The sequence below is a fragment of the Diprion similis genome, chromosome 5 (assembly GCF_021155765.1).
Source record: "Diprion similis isolate iyDipSimi1 chromosome 5, iyDipSimi1.1, whole genome shotgun sequence".
Classification (NCBI taxonomy): Eukaryota; Metazoa; Arthropoda; class Insecta; order Hymenoptera; family Diprionidae; genus Diprion; species Diprion similis.
The window spans coordinates 9,466,345-9,482,551 of record NC_060109.1 but is presented as its reverse complement, the minus strand read 5'-3'; positions in this window follow the sequence as shown (position 1 = coordinate 9,482,551).

Sequence of the window (16,207 nt, the reverse complement as noted above, 5' to 3'; positions counted from 1 at the left end):
GTTTTTCAGATATCGGTTGGTAACTTTTTTTCTATACATGCTAGCGACCTAAAACTTGTTTTATCGCATTCAGCGCGTCAAATTACGCCGGAAACGGTCGTCTTTGTTTTGATATTGCTCGAAACACGAAGTCGAATTCCGTTCGTTTGTTTCGTGGATATCGGTGAGTAACTTTTTTTCCATACATGCTAGCGACCTAAAATTTGTTTTATCGCATTCAGCGCGTCAAATTACGTCGGAAACGGCCGTCTTTGTTTTGATATTGCTCGATAGACGAAGTCGGAGTCCGTTCGTTTGTTTTTCAGATATCGGTTGGTAACTTTTTTTCTATACATGCTAGCGACCTAAAACTTGTTTGATCGCATTCAGCGCGTCAAATTACGCCGGAAACGGTCGTCTTTGTTTTGATATTGCTCGAAACACGAAGTCGAAGTCCGTTTGTTTGTTTTTCAGATATCGGTTGGTAACTTTTTTTCTATACATGCTAGCAACCTAAAACTTGTTTTATCGCATTCAGCGCGTCAAATTACGCCGGAAACGGTCGTCTTTGTTTTGATATTGCTCGAAACACGAAGTCGAATTCCGTTCGTTTGTTTCGTGGATATCGGTGAGTAACTTTTTTTCCATACATGCTAGCGACCTAAAATTTGTTTTATCGCATTCAGCGCGTCAAATTACGTCGGAAACGGCCGTCTTTGTTTTGATATTGCTCGATAGACGAAGTCGGAGTCCGTTTGTTTGTTTTTCAGATATCGGTTGGTAACTTTTTTTCTATACATGCTAGCGACCTAAAACTTGTTTTATCGCATTCAGCGCGTCAAATTACGCCGGAAACGGTCGTCTTTGTTTTGATATTGCTCGAAACACAAAGTCAAAGTCCGTTTGTTTGTTTTTCAGATATCGGTTGGTAACTTTTTTTCTATATATGCTAGCGACCTAAAACTTGTTTTATCGCATTCAGCGCGTCAAATTACGCCGGAAACGGTCGTCTTTGTTTTGATATTGCTCAAAACAGGAAGTCAATTTCCGTTCGTTTGTTTCGTGGATATCGGTGAGTAACTTTTTTTTTATACATGCTAGCGACCTAAAACTTGTTTTATCGCATTCAGCGCGTCAAATTACGCCGGAAACGGCCGTCTTTGTTTTGATATTGCTCGATAGACGAAGTCGGAGTCCGTTTGTTTGTTTTTCAGATATCGGTTGGTAACTTTTTTTCTATACATGCTAGCGACCTAAAACTTGTTTTATCGCATTCAGCGCGTCAAATTACGCCGGAAACGGTCGTCTTTGTTTTGATATTGCTCGAAACACAAAGTCAAAGTCCGTTTGTTTGTTTTTCAGATATCGGTTGGTAACTTTTTTTCTATATATGCTAGCGACCTAAAACTTGTTTTATCGCATTCAGCGCGTCAAATTACGCCGGAAACGGTCGTCTTTGTTTTGATATTGCTCAAAACAGGAAGTCAATTTCCGTTCGTTTGTTTCGTGGATATCGGTGAGTAACTTTTTTTTTATACATGCTAGCGACCTAAAACTTGTTTTATCGCATTCAGCGCGTCAAATTACGCCGGAAACGGCCGTCTTTGTTTTGATATTGCTCGAAACACGAAGTCGAAGTCCGTTCGTTTGTTTTTCAGATATCGGTTGGTAACTTTTTTTCTATACATGCTAGCGACCTAAAACTTGTTATATCGCATTCAGCGCGTCAAATTACGCCGGAAACGGCCGTCTTTGTTTTGATATTGCTCGAAACACGGAGTCGTAGTCCGTTCGTTTGTTTTTCAGATATCGGTTGGTAACTTTTTTTCTATACATGCTAGCGACCTAAAACTTGTTTTATCGCATTCAGCGCGTCAAAATACGCCGGAAACGGCCGTCTTTGTTTTGATATTGCTCGAAACACGAAGTCGAAGTCCGTTCGTTTGTTTTTCAGATATCGGTTGGTAACTTTTTTTCTATACATGCTAGCGACCTAAAACTTGTTATATCGCATTCAGCGCGTCAAATTACGCCGGAAACGGCCGTCTTTGTTTTGATATTGCTCGAAACACGGAGTCGTAGTCCGTTCGTTTGTTTTTCAGATATCGGTTGGTAACTTTTTTTCTATACATGCTAGCGACCTAAAACTTGTTTTATCGCATTCAGCGCGTCAAATTACGCCGGAAACGGTCGTCTTTGTTTTGATATTGCTCGAAACACGAAGTCGAAGTCCGTTTGTTTGTTTTTCAGATATCGGTTGGTAACTTTTTTTCTATACATGCTAGCGACCTAAAACTTGTTTTATCGCATTCAGCGCGTCAAATTACGCCGGAAACGGCCGTCTTTGTTTTGATATTGCTCGAAACACGAAGTCGAAGTCCGTTTGTTTGTTTTTCAGATATCGGTTGGTAACTTTTTTTCTATACATGCTAGCGACCTAAAACTTGTTTTATCGCATTCAGCGCGTCAAATTACGCCGGAAACGGCCGTCTCTGTTTCGATATTGCTCGAAACACGAAGTCGAAGTCCGTTTGTTTGTTTTTCAGATATCGGTTGGTATCTTTTTTTCTATACATGCTAGCGACCTAAAACTAGTTTTATCGCATTCAGCGCGTCAAATTACGCCGGAAACGGCCGTCTCTGTTTCGATATTGCTCGAAACACGAAGTCGAAGTCCGTTTGTTTGTTTTTCAGATATCGGTTGGTAACTTTTTTTCTATACATGCTAGCGACCTAAAACTTGTTTTATCGCATTCAGCGCGTCAAATTACGCCGGAAACGGTCGTCTTTGTTTTGATGTTGCTCGAAACACGAAGTCGAAGTCTGTTCGTTTGTTTTTCAGATATCGGTTGGTAACTTTTTTTCTATACATGCTAGCGACCTAAAACTTGTTTTATCGCATTCAGCGCGTCAAATTACGCCGGAAACGGCCGTCTTTGTTTTGATGTTGCTCGAAACACGAAGTCGAAGTCTGTTCGTTTGTTTTTCAGATATCGGTTGGTAACTTTTTTTCTATACATGCTAGCGACCTAAAACTTGTTTTATCGCATTCAGCGCGTCAAATTACGCCGGAAACGGCCGTCTTTGTTTTGATATTGCTCGAAACACGAAGTCGAAGTCCGTTCGTTTGTTTTTCAGATATCGGTTGGTAACTTTTTTTCTATACATGCTAGCGACCTGAAACTTGTTTTATCGCATTCAGCGCGTCAAATTACGCCGGAAACGGTCGTCTTTGTTTTGATATTGCTCAGACACGAAGTCGAAGTCCGTTTGTTTGTTTTTCAGATATTGGTTGGTAACTTTTTTTCTATACATGCTAGCGACCTAAAACTTGTTTCATCGCATTCAGCGCGTCAAATTACGCCGGAAACGGTCGTCTTTGTTTTGATATTGCTCGAAACACGAAGTCGAAGTCCGTTTGTTTGTTTTTCAGATATCGGTTGGTAACTTTTTTTCTATACATTCTAGCGACCTAAAACTTGTTTTATCGCATTCAGCGCGTCAAATTACGCCGGAAACGGCCGTCTTTGTTTTGATGTTGCTCGAAACACGAAGTCGAAGTCTGTTCGTTTGTTTTTCAGATATCGGTTGGTAACTTTTTTTCTATACATGCTAGCGACCTAAAACTTGTTTTATCGCATTCAGCGCGTCAAATTACGCCGGAAACGGCCGTCTTTGTTTTGATGTTGCTCGAAACACGAAGTCGAAGTCTGTTCGTTTGTTTTTCAGATATCGGTTGGTAACTTTTTTTCTATACATGCTAGCGACCTAAAACTTGTTTTATCGCATTCAGCGCGTCAAATTACGCCGGAAACGGCCGTCTTTGTTTTGATATTGCTCGAAACACGAAGTCGAAGTCCGTTCGTTTGTTTTTCAGATATCGGTTGGTAACTTTTTTTCTATACATGCTAGCGACCTGAAACTTGTTTTATCGCATTCAGCGCGTCAAATTACGCCGGAAACGGTCGTCTTTGTTTTGATATTGCTCAGACACGAAGTCGAAGTCCGTTTGTTTGTTTTTCAGATATTGGTTGGTAACTTTTTTTCTATACATGCTAGCGACCTAAAACTTGTTTCATCGCATTCAGCGCGTCAAATTACGCCGGAAACGGTCGTCTTTGTTTTGATATTGCTCGAAACACGAAGTCGAAGTCCGTTTGTTTGTTTTTCAGATATCGGTTGGTAACTTTTTTTCTATACATGCTAGCGACCTAAAACTTGTTTTATCGCATTCAGCGCGTCAAATTACGCCGGAAACGGCCGTCTTTGTTTTGATATTGCTCGAAACACGAAGTCGAAGTCTGTTCGTTTGTTTTTCAGATATCGGTTGGTAACTTTTTTTCTATACATGCTAGCGACCTAAAACTTGTTTTATCGCATTCAGCGCGTCAAATTACGCCGTAAACGGCCGTCTTTGTTTTGATATTGCTCGAAACACGAAGTCGAAGTCCGTTCGTTTGATTTTCAGATATCGGTTGGTAACTTTTTTTCTATACATGCTAGCGACCTAAAACTTGTTTTATCGCATCCAGCGCGTCAAATTACGCCGGAAACGGTCGTCTTTGTTTTGATATTGCTCAAAACACGAAGTCGAATTCCGTTCGTTTGTTTCGTGGATATCGGTGAGTAACTTTTTTTCTATACATGCTAGCGACCTAAAACTTGTTTTATCGCATTCAGCGCGTCAAATTACGCCGGAAACGGCCGTCTTTGTTTTGATATTGCTCGAAACACGAAGTCGAAGTACGTTCGTTTGTTTTTCAGATATCGGTTGGTAACTTTTTTTCTATACATGCTAGCGACCTAAAACTTGTTTTATCGCATTCAGCGCGTCAAATTACGCCGGGAACGGTCGTCTTTGTTTTGATATTGCTCGAAACACAAAGTCGAAGTCCGTTTGTTTGTTATTCAGATATCGGTTGGTAACTTTTTTTCTATACATGCTAGCGACCTAAAACTTGTTTTATCGCATTCAGCGCGTCAAATTACGCCGGAAACGGCCGTCTTTGTTTTGATATTGCTCGAAACACGAAGTCGAAGTCCGTTCGTTTGTTTTTCAGATATCGGTTGGTAACTTTTTTTCTATACATGCTAGCGACCTAAAACTCGTTATATCGCATTCAGCGCGTCAAATTACGCCGGAAACGGCCGTCTTTGTTTTGATATTGCTCGAAACACGGAGTCGTAGTCCGTTCGTTTGTTTTTCAGATATCGGTTGGTACCTTTTTTTATATACATGCTAGCGACCTAAAACTTGTTTTATCGCATTCAGCGCGTCAAATTACGCCGGAAACGGTCGTCTTTGTTTTGATATTGCTCGAAACACGAAGTCGAAGTCCGTTTGTTTGTTTTTCAGATATCGGTTGGTAACTTTTTTTCTATACATGCTAGCGACCTAAAACTTGTTTTATCGCATTCAGCGCGTTAAATTACGCCGGAAACGGTCGTCTTTGTTTTGATATTGCTCGAAACACGAAGTCGAAGTCCGTTTGTTTGTTTTTCAGATATCGGTTGGTAACTTTTTTTCTATACATGCTAGCGACCTAAAACTTGTTTTATCGCATTCAGCGCGTCAAATTACGCCGGAAACGGCCGTCTCTGTTTCGATATTGCTCGAAACACGAAGTCGAAGTCCGTTTGTTTGTTTTTCAGATATCGGTTGGTAACTTTTTTTCTATACATGCTAGCGACCTAAAACTAGTTTTATCGCATTCAGCGCGTCAAATTACGCCGGAAACGGCCGTCTCTGTTTCGATATTGCTCGAAACACGAAGTCGAAGTCCGTTTGTTTGTTTTTCAGATATCGGTTGGTAACTTTTTTTCTATACATGCTAGCGACCTAAAACTTGTTTCATCGCATTCAGCGCGTCAAATTACGCCGGAAACGGTCGTCTTTGTTTTGATATTGCTCAAAACACGAAGTCGAATTCCGTTTGTTTGTTTTTCAGATATCGGTTGGTAACTTTTTTTCTATACATGCTAGCGACCTAAAACTTGTTTTATCGCATTCAGCCCGTCAAATTACGCCGGAAACGGCCGTCTTTGTTTTGATATTGCTCGAAACACGAAGTCGAAGTCCGTTTGTTTGTTTTTCAGATATCGGTTGGTAACTTTTCTTCTATACATGCTAGCGACCTAAAACTTGTTTGATCGCATTCAGCGCGTCAAATTACGCCGGAAACGGTCGTCTTTGTTTTGATATTGCTCGAAACACGAAGTCGAAGTCCGTTTGTTTGTTTTTCAGATATCGGTAGGTAACTTTTTTTCTATACATGCTAGCGACCTAAAACTTGTTTTATCGCATTCAGCGCGTCAAATTACGCCGGAAACGGCCGTCTTTGTTTTGATATTGCTCGAAACACGAAGTCGAAGTCTGTTCGTTTGTTTTTCAGATATCGGTTGGTAACTTTTTTTCTATACATGCTAGCGACCTAAAACTTGTTTTATCGCATTCAGCGCGTCAAATTACGCCGGAAACGGCCGTCTCTGTTTCGATATTGCTCGAAACACGAAGTCGAAGTCCGTTTGTTTGTTTTTCAGATATCGGTTGGTAACTTTTTTTCTATACATGCTAGCGACCTAAAACTAGTTTTATCGCATTCAGCGCGTCAAATTACGCCGGAAACGGCCGTCTCTGTTTCGATATTGCTCGAAACACGAAGTCGAAGTCCGTTTGTTTGTTTTTCAGATATCGGTTGGTAACTTTTTTTCTATACATGCTAGCGACCTAAAACTTGTTTCATCGCATTCAGCGCGTCAAATTACGCCGGAAACGGTCGTCTTTGTTTTGATATTGCTCAAAACACGAAGTCGAATTCCGTTTGTTTGTTTTTCAGATATCGGTTGGTAACTTTTTTTCTATACATGCTAGCGACCTAAAACTTGTTTTATCGCATTCAGCCCGTCAAATTACGCCGGAAACGGCCGTCTTTGTTTTGATATTGCTCGAAACACGAAGTCGAAGTCCGTTTGTTTGTTTTTCAGATATCGGTTGGTAACTTTTCTTCTATACATGCTAGCGACCTAAAACTTGTTTGATCGCATTCAGCGCGTCAAATTACGCCGGAAACGGTCGTCTTTGTTTTGATATTGCTCAGACACGAAGTCGAAGTCCGTTTGTTTGTTTTTCAGATATTGGTTGGTAACTTTTTTTCTATACATGCTAGCGACCTAAAACTTGTTTCATCGCATTCAGCGCGTCAAATTACGCCGGAAACGGTCATCTTTGTTTTGATATTGCTCGAAACACGAAGTCGAAGTCCGTTTGTTTGTTTTTCAGATATCGGTTGGTAACTTTTTTTCTATACATTCTAGCGACCTAAAACTTGTTTTATCGCATTCAGCGCGTCAAATTACGCCGGAAACGGCCGTCTTTGTTTTGATGTTGCTCGAAACACGAAGTCGAAGTCTGTTCGTTTGTTTTTCAGATATCGGTTGGTAACTTTTTTTCTATACATGCTAGCGACCTAAAACTTGTTTTATCGCATTCAGCGCGTCAAATTACGCCGGAAACGGCCGTCTTTGTTTTGATGTTGCTCGAAACACGAAGTCGAAGTCTGTTCGTTTGTTTTTCAGATATCGGTTGGTAACTTTTTTTCTATACATGCTAGCGACCTAAAACTTGTTTTATCGCATTCAGCGCGTCAAATTACGCCGGAAACGGCCGTCTTTGTTTTGATATTGCTCGAAACACGAAGTCGAAGTCTGTTCGTTTGTTTTTCAGATATCGGTTGGTAACTTTTTTTCTATACATGCTAGCGACCTAAAACTTGTTTTATCGCATTCAGCGCGTCAAATTACGCCGGAAACGGCCGTCTCTGTTTCGATATTGCTCGAAACACGAAGTCGAAGTCCGTTTGTTTGTTTTTCAGATATCGGTTGGTAACTTTTTTTCTATACATGCTAGCGACCTAAAACTAGTTTTATCGCATTCAGCGCGTCAAATTACGCCGGAAACGGCCGTCTCTGTTTCGATATTGCTCGAAACACGAAGTCGAAGTCCGTTTGTTTGTTTTTCAGATATCGGTTGGTAACTTTTTTTCTATACATGCTAGCGACCTAAAACTTGTTTCATCGCATTCAGCGCGTCAAATTACGCCGGAAACGGTCGTCTTTGTTTTGATATTGCTCAAAACACGAAGTCGAATTCCGTTTGTTTGTTTTTCAGATATCGGTTGGTAACTTTTTTTCTATACATGCTAGCGACCTAAAACTTGTTTTATCGCATTCAGCCCGTCAAATTACGCCGGAAACGGCCGTCTTTGTTTTGATATTGCTCGAAACACGAAGTCGAAGTCCGTTTGTTTGTTTTTCAGATATCGGTTGGTAACTTTTCTTCTATACATGCTAGCGACCTAAAACTTGTTTGATCGCATTCAGCGCGTCAAATTACGCCGGAAACGGTCGTCTTTGTTTTGATATTGCTCAGACACGAAGTCGAAGTCCGTTTGTTTGTTTTTCAGATATTGGTTGGTAACTTTTTTTCTATACATGCTAGCGACCTAAAACTTGTTTCATCGCATTCAGCGCGTCAAATTACGCCGGAAACGGTCGTCTTTGTTTTGATATTGCTCGAAACACGAAGTCGAAGTCCGTTTGTTTGTTTTTCAGATATCGGTTGGTAACTTTTTTTCTATACATTCTAGCGACCTAAAACTTGTTTTATCGCATTCAGCGCGTCAAATTACGCCGGAAACGGCCGTCTTTGTTTTGATGTTGCTCGAAACACGAAGTCGAAGTCTGTTCGTTTGTTTTTCAGATATCGGTTGGTAACTTTTTTTCTATACATGCTAGCGACCTAAAACTTGTTTTATCGCATTCAGCGCGTCAAATTACGCCGGAAACGGCCGTCTTTGTTTTGATGTTGCTCGAAACACGAAGTCGAAGTCTGTTCGTTTGTTTTTCAGATATCGGTTGGTAACTTTTTTTCTATACATGCTAGCGACCTAAAACTTGTTTTATCGCATTCAGCGCGTCAAATTACGCCGGAAACGGCCGTCTTTGTTTTGATATTGCTCGAAACACGAAGTCGAAGTCCGTTCGTTTGTTTTTCAGATATCGGTTGGTAACTTTTTTTCTATACATGCTAGCGACCTGAAACTTGTTTTATCGCATTCAGCGCGTCAAATTACGCCGGAAACGGTCGTCTTTGTTTTGATATTGCTTAGACACGAAGTCGAAGTCCGTTTGTTTGTTTTTCAGATATTGGTTGGTAACTTTTTTTCTATACATGCTAGCGACCTAAAACTTGTTTCATCGCATTCAGCGCGTCAAATTACGCCGGAAACGGTCGTCTTTGTTTTGATATTGCTCGAAACACGAAGTCGAAGTCCGTTTGTTTGTTTTTCAGATATCGGTTGGTAACTTTTTTTCTATACATGCTAGCGACCTAAAACTTGTTTTATCGCATTCAGCGCGTCAAATTACGCCGGAAACGGCCGTCTTTGTTTTGATATTGCTCGAAACACGAAGTCGAAGTCTGTTCGTTTGTTTTTCAGATATCGGTTGGTAACTTTTTTTCTATACATGCTAGCGACCTAAAACTTGTTTTATCGCATTCAGCGCGTCAAATTACGCCGTAAACGGCCGTCTTTGTTTTGATATTGCTCGAAACACGAAGTCGAAGTCCGTTCGCTTGATTTTCAGATATCGGTTGGTAACTTTTTTTCTATACATGCTAGCGACCTAAAACTTGTTTCATCGCATTCAGCGCGTCAAATTACGCCGGAAACGGTCGTCTTTGTTTTGATATTGCTCAAAACACGAAGTCGAATTCCGTTTGTTTGTTTTTCAGATATCGGTTGGTAACTTTTTTTCTATACATGCTAGCGACCTAAAACTTGTTTTATCGCATTCAGCCCGTCAAATTACGCCGGAAACGGCCGTCTTTGTTTTGATATTGCTCGAAACACGAAGTCGAAGTCCGTTTGTTTGTTTTTCAGATATCGGTTGGTAACTTTTCTTCTATACATGCTAGCGACCTAAAACTTGTTTGATCGCATTCAGCGCGTCAAATTACGCCGGAAACGGTCGTCTTTGTTTTGATATTGCTCAGACACGAAGTCGAAGTCCGTTTGTTTGTTTTTCAGATATTGGTTGGTAACTTTTTTTCTATACATGCTAGCGACCTAAAACTTGTTTCATCGCATTCAGCGCGTCAAATTACGCCGGAAACGGTCGTCCTTGTTTTGATATTGCTCGAAACACGAAGTCGAAGTCCGTTTGTTTGTTTTTCAGATATCGGTTGGTAACTTTTTTTCTATACATTCTAGCGACCTAAAACTTGTTTTATCGCATTCAGCGCGTCAAATTACGCCGGAAACGGCCGTCTTTGTTTTGATGTTGCTCGAAACACGAAGTCGAAGTCTGTTCGTTTGTTTTTCAGATATCGGTTGGTAACTTTTTTTCTATACATGCTAGCGACCTAAAACTTGTTTTATCGCATTCAGCGCGTCAAATTACGCCGGAAACGGCCGTCTTTGTTTTGATGTTGCTCGAAACACGAAGTCGAAGTCTGTTCGTTTGTTTTTCAGATATCGGTTGGTAACTTTTTTTCTATACATGCTAGCGACCTAAAACTTGTTTTATCGCATTCAGCGCGTCAAATTACGCCGGAAACGGTCGTCTTTGTTTTGATATTGCTCGAAACACGAAGTCGAAGTCCGTTCGTTTGTTTTTCAGATATCGGTTGGTAACTTTTTTTCTATACATGCTAGCGACCTGAAACTTGTTTTATCGCATTCAGCGCGTCAAATTACGCCGGAAACGGTCGTCTTTGTTTTGATATTGCTTAGACACGAAGTCGAAGTCCGTTTGTTTGTTTTTCAGATATTGGTTGGTAACTTTTTTTCTATACATGCTAGCGACCTAAAACTTGTTTCATCGCATTCAGCGCGTCAAATTACGCCGGAAACGGTCGTCTTTGTTTTGATATTGCTCGAAACACGAAGTCGAAGTCCGTTTGTTTGTTTTTCAGATATCGGTTGGTAACTTTTTTTCTATACATGCTAGCGACCTAAAACTTGTTTTATCGCATTCAGCGCGTCAAATTACGCCGGAAACGGCCGTCTTTGTTTTGATATTGCTCGAAACACGAAGTCGAAGTCTGTTCGTTTGTTTTTCAGATATCGGTTGGTAACTTTTTTTCTATACATGCTAGCGACCTAAAACTTGTTTTATCGCATTCAGCGCGTCAAATTACGCCGTAAACGGCCGTCTTTGTTTTGATATTGCTCGAAACACGAAGTCGAAGTCCGTTCGTTTGATTTTCAGATATCGGTTGGTAACTTTTTTTCTATACATGCTAGCGACCTAAAACTTGTTTTATCGCATCCAGCGCGTCAAATTACGCCGGAAACGGTCGTCTTTGTTTTGATATTGCTCAAAACACGAAGTCGAATTCCGTTCGTTTGTTTCGTGGATATCGGTGAGTAACTTTTTTTCTATACATGCTAGCGACCTAAAACTTGTTTTATCGCATTCAGCGCGTCAAATTACGCCGGAAACGGCCGTCTTTGTTTTGATATTGCTCGAAACACGAAGTCGAAGTACGTTCGTTTGTTTTTCAGATATCGGTTGGTAACTTTTTTTCTATACATGCTAGCGACCTAAAACTTGTTTTATCGCATTCAGCGCGTCAAATTACGCCGGGAACGGTCGTCTTTGTTTTGATATTGCTCGAAACACAAAGTCGAAGTCCGTTTGTTTGTTATTCAGATATCGGTTGGTAACTTTTTTTCTATACATGCTAGCGACCTAAAACTTGTTTTATCGCATTCAGCGCGTCAAATTACGCCGGAAACGGCCGTCTTTGTTTTGATATTGCTCGAAACACGAAGTCGAAGTCCGTTCGTTTGTTTTTCAGATATCGGTTGGTAACTTTTTTTCTATACATGCTAGCGACCTAAAACTTGTTATATCGCATTCAGCGCGTCAAATTACGCCGGAAACGGCCGTCTTTGTTTTGATATTGCTCGAAACACGGAGTCGTAGTCCGTTCGTTTGTTTTTCAGATATCGGTTGGTACCTTTTTTTATATACATGCTAGCGACCTAAAACTTGTTTTATCGCATTCAGCGCGTCAAATTACGCCGGAAACGGTCGTCTTTGTTTTGATATTGCTCGAAACACGAAGTCGAAGTCCGTTTGTTTGTTTTTCAGATATCGGTTGGTAACTTTTTTTCTATACATGCTAGCGACCTAAAACTTGTTTTATCGCATTCAGCGCGTTAAATTACGCCGGAAACGGTCGTCTTTGTTTTGATATTGCTCGAAACACGAAGTCGAAGTCCGTTTGTTTGTTTTTCAGATATCGGTTGGTAACTTTTTTTCTATACATGCTAGCGACCTAAAACTTGTTTTATCGCATTCAGCGCGTCAAATTACGCCGGAAACGGCCGTCTCTGTTTCGATATTGCTCGAAACACGAAGTCGAAGTCCGTTTGTTTGTTTTTCAGATATCGGTTGGTAACTTTTTTTCTATACATGCTAGCGACCTAAAACTAGTTTTATCGCATTCAGCGCGTCAAATTACGCCGGAAACGGCCGTCTCTGTTTCGATATTGCTCGAAACACGAAGTCGAAGTCCGTTTGTTTGTTTTTCAGATATCGGTTGGTAACTTTTTTTCTATACATGCTAGCGACCTAAAACTTGTTTCATCGCATTCAGCGCGTCAAATTACGCCGGAAACGGTCGTCTTTGTTTTGATATTGCTCAAAACACGAAGTCGAATTCCGTTTGTTTGTTTTTCAGATATCGGTTGGTAACTTTTTTTCTATACATGCTAGCGACCTAAAACTTGTTTTATCGCATTCAGCCCGTCAAATTACGCCGGAAACGGCCGTCTTTGTTTTGATATTGCTCGAAACACGAAGTCGAAGTCCGTTTGTTTGTTTTTCAGATATCGGTTGGTAACTTTTCTTCTATACATGCTAGCGACCTAAAACTTGTTTGATCGCATTCAGCGCGTCAAATTACGCCGGAAACGGTCGTCTTTGTTTTGATATTGCTCGAAACACGAAGTCGAAGTCCGTTTGTTTGTTTTTCAGATATCGGTAGGTAACTTTTTTTCTATACATGCTAGCGACCTAAAACTTGTTTTATCGCATTCAGCGCGTCAAATTACGCCGGAAACGGCCGTCTTTGTTTTGATATTGCTCGAAACACGAAGTCGAAGTCTGTTCGTTTGTTTTTCAGATATCGGTTGGTAACTTTTTTTCTATACATGCTAGCGACCCAAAACTTGTTTTATCGCATTCAGCGCGTCAAATTACGCCGGAAACGGTTGTCTTTGTTTTGATATTGCTCGAAACACAAAGTCGAAGTCCGTTTGTTTGTTATTCAGATATCGGTTGGTAACTTTTTTTCTATACATGCTAGCGACCTAAAACTTGTTTTATCGCATTCAGCCCGTCAAATTACGCCGGAAACGGCCGTCTTTGTTTTGATATTGCTCGAAACACGAAGTCGAAGTCCGTTTGTTTGTTTTTCAGATATCGGTTGGTAACTTTTCTTCTATACATGCTAGCGACCTAAAACTTGTTTGATCGCATTCAGCGCGTCAAATTACGCCGGAAACGGTCGTCTTTGTTTTGATATTGCTCGAAACACGAAGTCGAAGTCCGTTTGTTTGTTTTTCAGATATCGGTAGGTAACTTTTTTTCTATACATGCTAGCGACCTAAAACTTGTTTTATCGCATTCAGCGCGTCAAATTACGCCGGAAACGGCCGTCTTTGTTTTGATATTGCTCGAAACACGAAGTCGAAGTCTGTTCGTTTGTTTTTCAGATATCGGTTGGTAACTTTTTTTCTATACATGCTAGCGACCTAAAACTTGTTTTATCGCATTCAGCGCGTCAAATTACGCCGGAAACGGCCGTCTTTGTTTTGATATTGCTCGAAACACGAAGTCGAAGTCCGTTCGTTTGATTTTCAGATATCGGTTGGTAACTTTTTTTCTATACATGCTAGCGACCTAAAACTTGTTTTATCGCATTCAGCGCGTCAAATTACGCCGGAAACGGTCGTCTTTGTTTTGATATTGCTCGAAACACGAAGTCGAAGTCCGTTTGTTTGTTTTTCAGATATCGGTTGGTAACTTTTTTTCTATACATGCTAGCGACCTAAAACTTGTTTTATCGCATTCAGCGCGTCAAATAACGCCGGAAACGGCCGTCTTTGTTTTGATATTGCTCGAAACACGAAGTCGAAGTCCGTTCGTTTGTTTTTCAGATATCGGTTGGTAACTTTTTTTCTATACATGCTAGCGACCTAAAACTTGTTTTATCGCATTCAGCGCGTCAAATTACGCCGGAAACGGTCGTCTTTGTTTTGATATTGCTCGAAACACGAAGTCGAAGTCCGTTTGTTTGTTTTTCAGATATCGGTTGGTAACTTTTTTTCTATACATGCTAGCGACCTAAAACTTGTTTTATCGCATTCAAGGCGTCAAATTACGCCGGAAACGGTCGTCTTTGTTTTGATATTGCTCGAAACACGAAGTCGAATTCCGTTCGTTTGTTTCGTGGATATCGGTGAGTAACTTTTTTTCCATACATGCTAGCGACCTAAAATTTGTTTTATCGCATTCAGCGCGTCAAATTACGTCGGAAACGGCCGTCTTTGTTTTGATATTGCTCGATAGACGAAGTCGGAGTCCGTTTGTTTGTTTTTCAGATATCGGTTGGTAACTTTTTTTCTATAGATGCTAGCGACCTAAAACTTGTTTTATCGCATTCAGCGCGTCAAATTACGCCGGAAACGGTCGTCTTTGTTTTGATATTGCTCGAAACACAAAGTCAAAGTCCGTTTGTTTGTTTTTCAGATATCGGTTGGTAACTTTTCTTCTATATATGCTAGCGACCTAAAACTTGTTTTATCGCATTCAGCGCGTCAAATTACGCCGGAAACGGTCGTCTTTGTTTTGATATTGCTCAAAACAGGAAGTCAATTTCCGTTCGTTTGTTTCGTGGATATCGGTGAGTAACTTTTTTTTTATACATGCTAGCGACCTAAAACTTGTTTTATCGCATTCAGCGCGTCAAATTACGCCGGAAACGGCCGTCTTTGTTTTGATATTGCTCGAAACACGAAGTCGAAGTCCGTTCGTTTGTTTTTCAGATATCGGTTGGTAACTTTTTTTCTATACATGCTAGCGACCTAAAACTTGTTATATCGCATTCAGCGCGTCAAATTACGCCGGAAACGGCCGTCTTTGTTTTGATATTGCTCGAAACACGGAGTCGTAGTCCGTTCGTTTGTTTTTCAGATATCGGTTGGTAACTTTTTTTCTATACATGCTAGCGACCTAAAACTTGTTTTATCGCATTCAGCGCGTCAAATTACGCCGGAAACGGTCGTCTTTGTTTTGATATTGCTCGAAACACGAAGTCGAAGTCCGTTTGTTTGTTTTTCAGATATCGGTTGGTAACTTTTTTTCTATACATGCTAGCGACCTAAAACTTGTTTTATCGCATTCAGCGCGTCAAATTACGCCGGAAACGGCCGTCTTTGTTTTGATATTGCTCGAAACACGAAGTCGAAGTCCGTTTGTTTGTTTTTCAGATATCGGTTGGTAACTTTTTTTCTATACATGCTAGCGACCTAAAACTTGTTTTATCGCATTCAGCGCGTCAAATTACGCCGGAAACGGCCGTCTCTGTTTCGATATTGCTCGAAACACGAAGTCGAAGTCCGTTTGTTTGTTTTTCAGATATCGGTTGGTATCTTTTTTTCTATACATGCTAGCGACCTAAAACTAGTTTTATCGCATTCAGCGCGTCAAATTACGCCGGAAACGGCCGTCTCTGTTTCGATATTGCTCGAAACACGAAGTCGAAGTCCGTTTGTTTGTTTTTCAGATATCGGTTGGTAACTTTTTTTCTATACATGCTAGCGACCTAAAACTTGTTTCATCGCATTCAGCGCGTCAAATTACGCCGGAAACGGTCGTCTTTGTTTTGATATTGCTCAAAACACGAAGTCGAATTCCGTTTGTTTGTTTTTCAGATATCGGTTGGTAACTTTTTTTCTATACATGCTAGCGACCTAAAACTTGTTTTATCGCATTCAGCGCGTCAAATTACGCCGGAAACGGCCGTCTTTGTTTTGATATTGCTCGAAACACGAAGTCGAAGTCCGTTTGTTTGTTTTTCAGATATCGGTTGGTAACTTTTCTTCTATACATGCTAGCGACCTAAAACTTGTTTGATCGCATTCAGCGCGTCAAA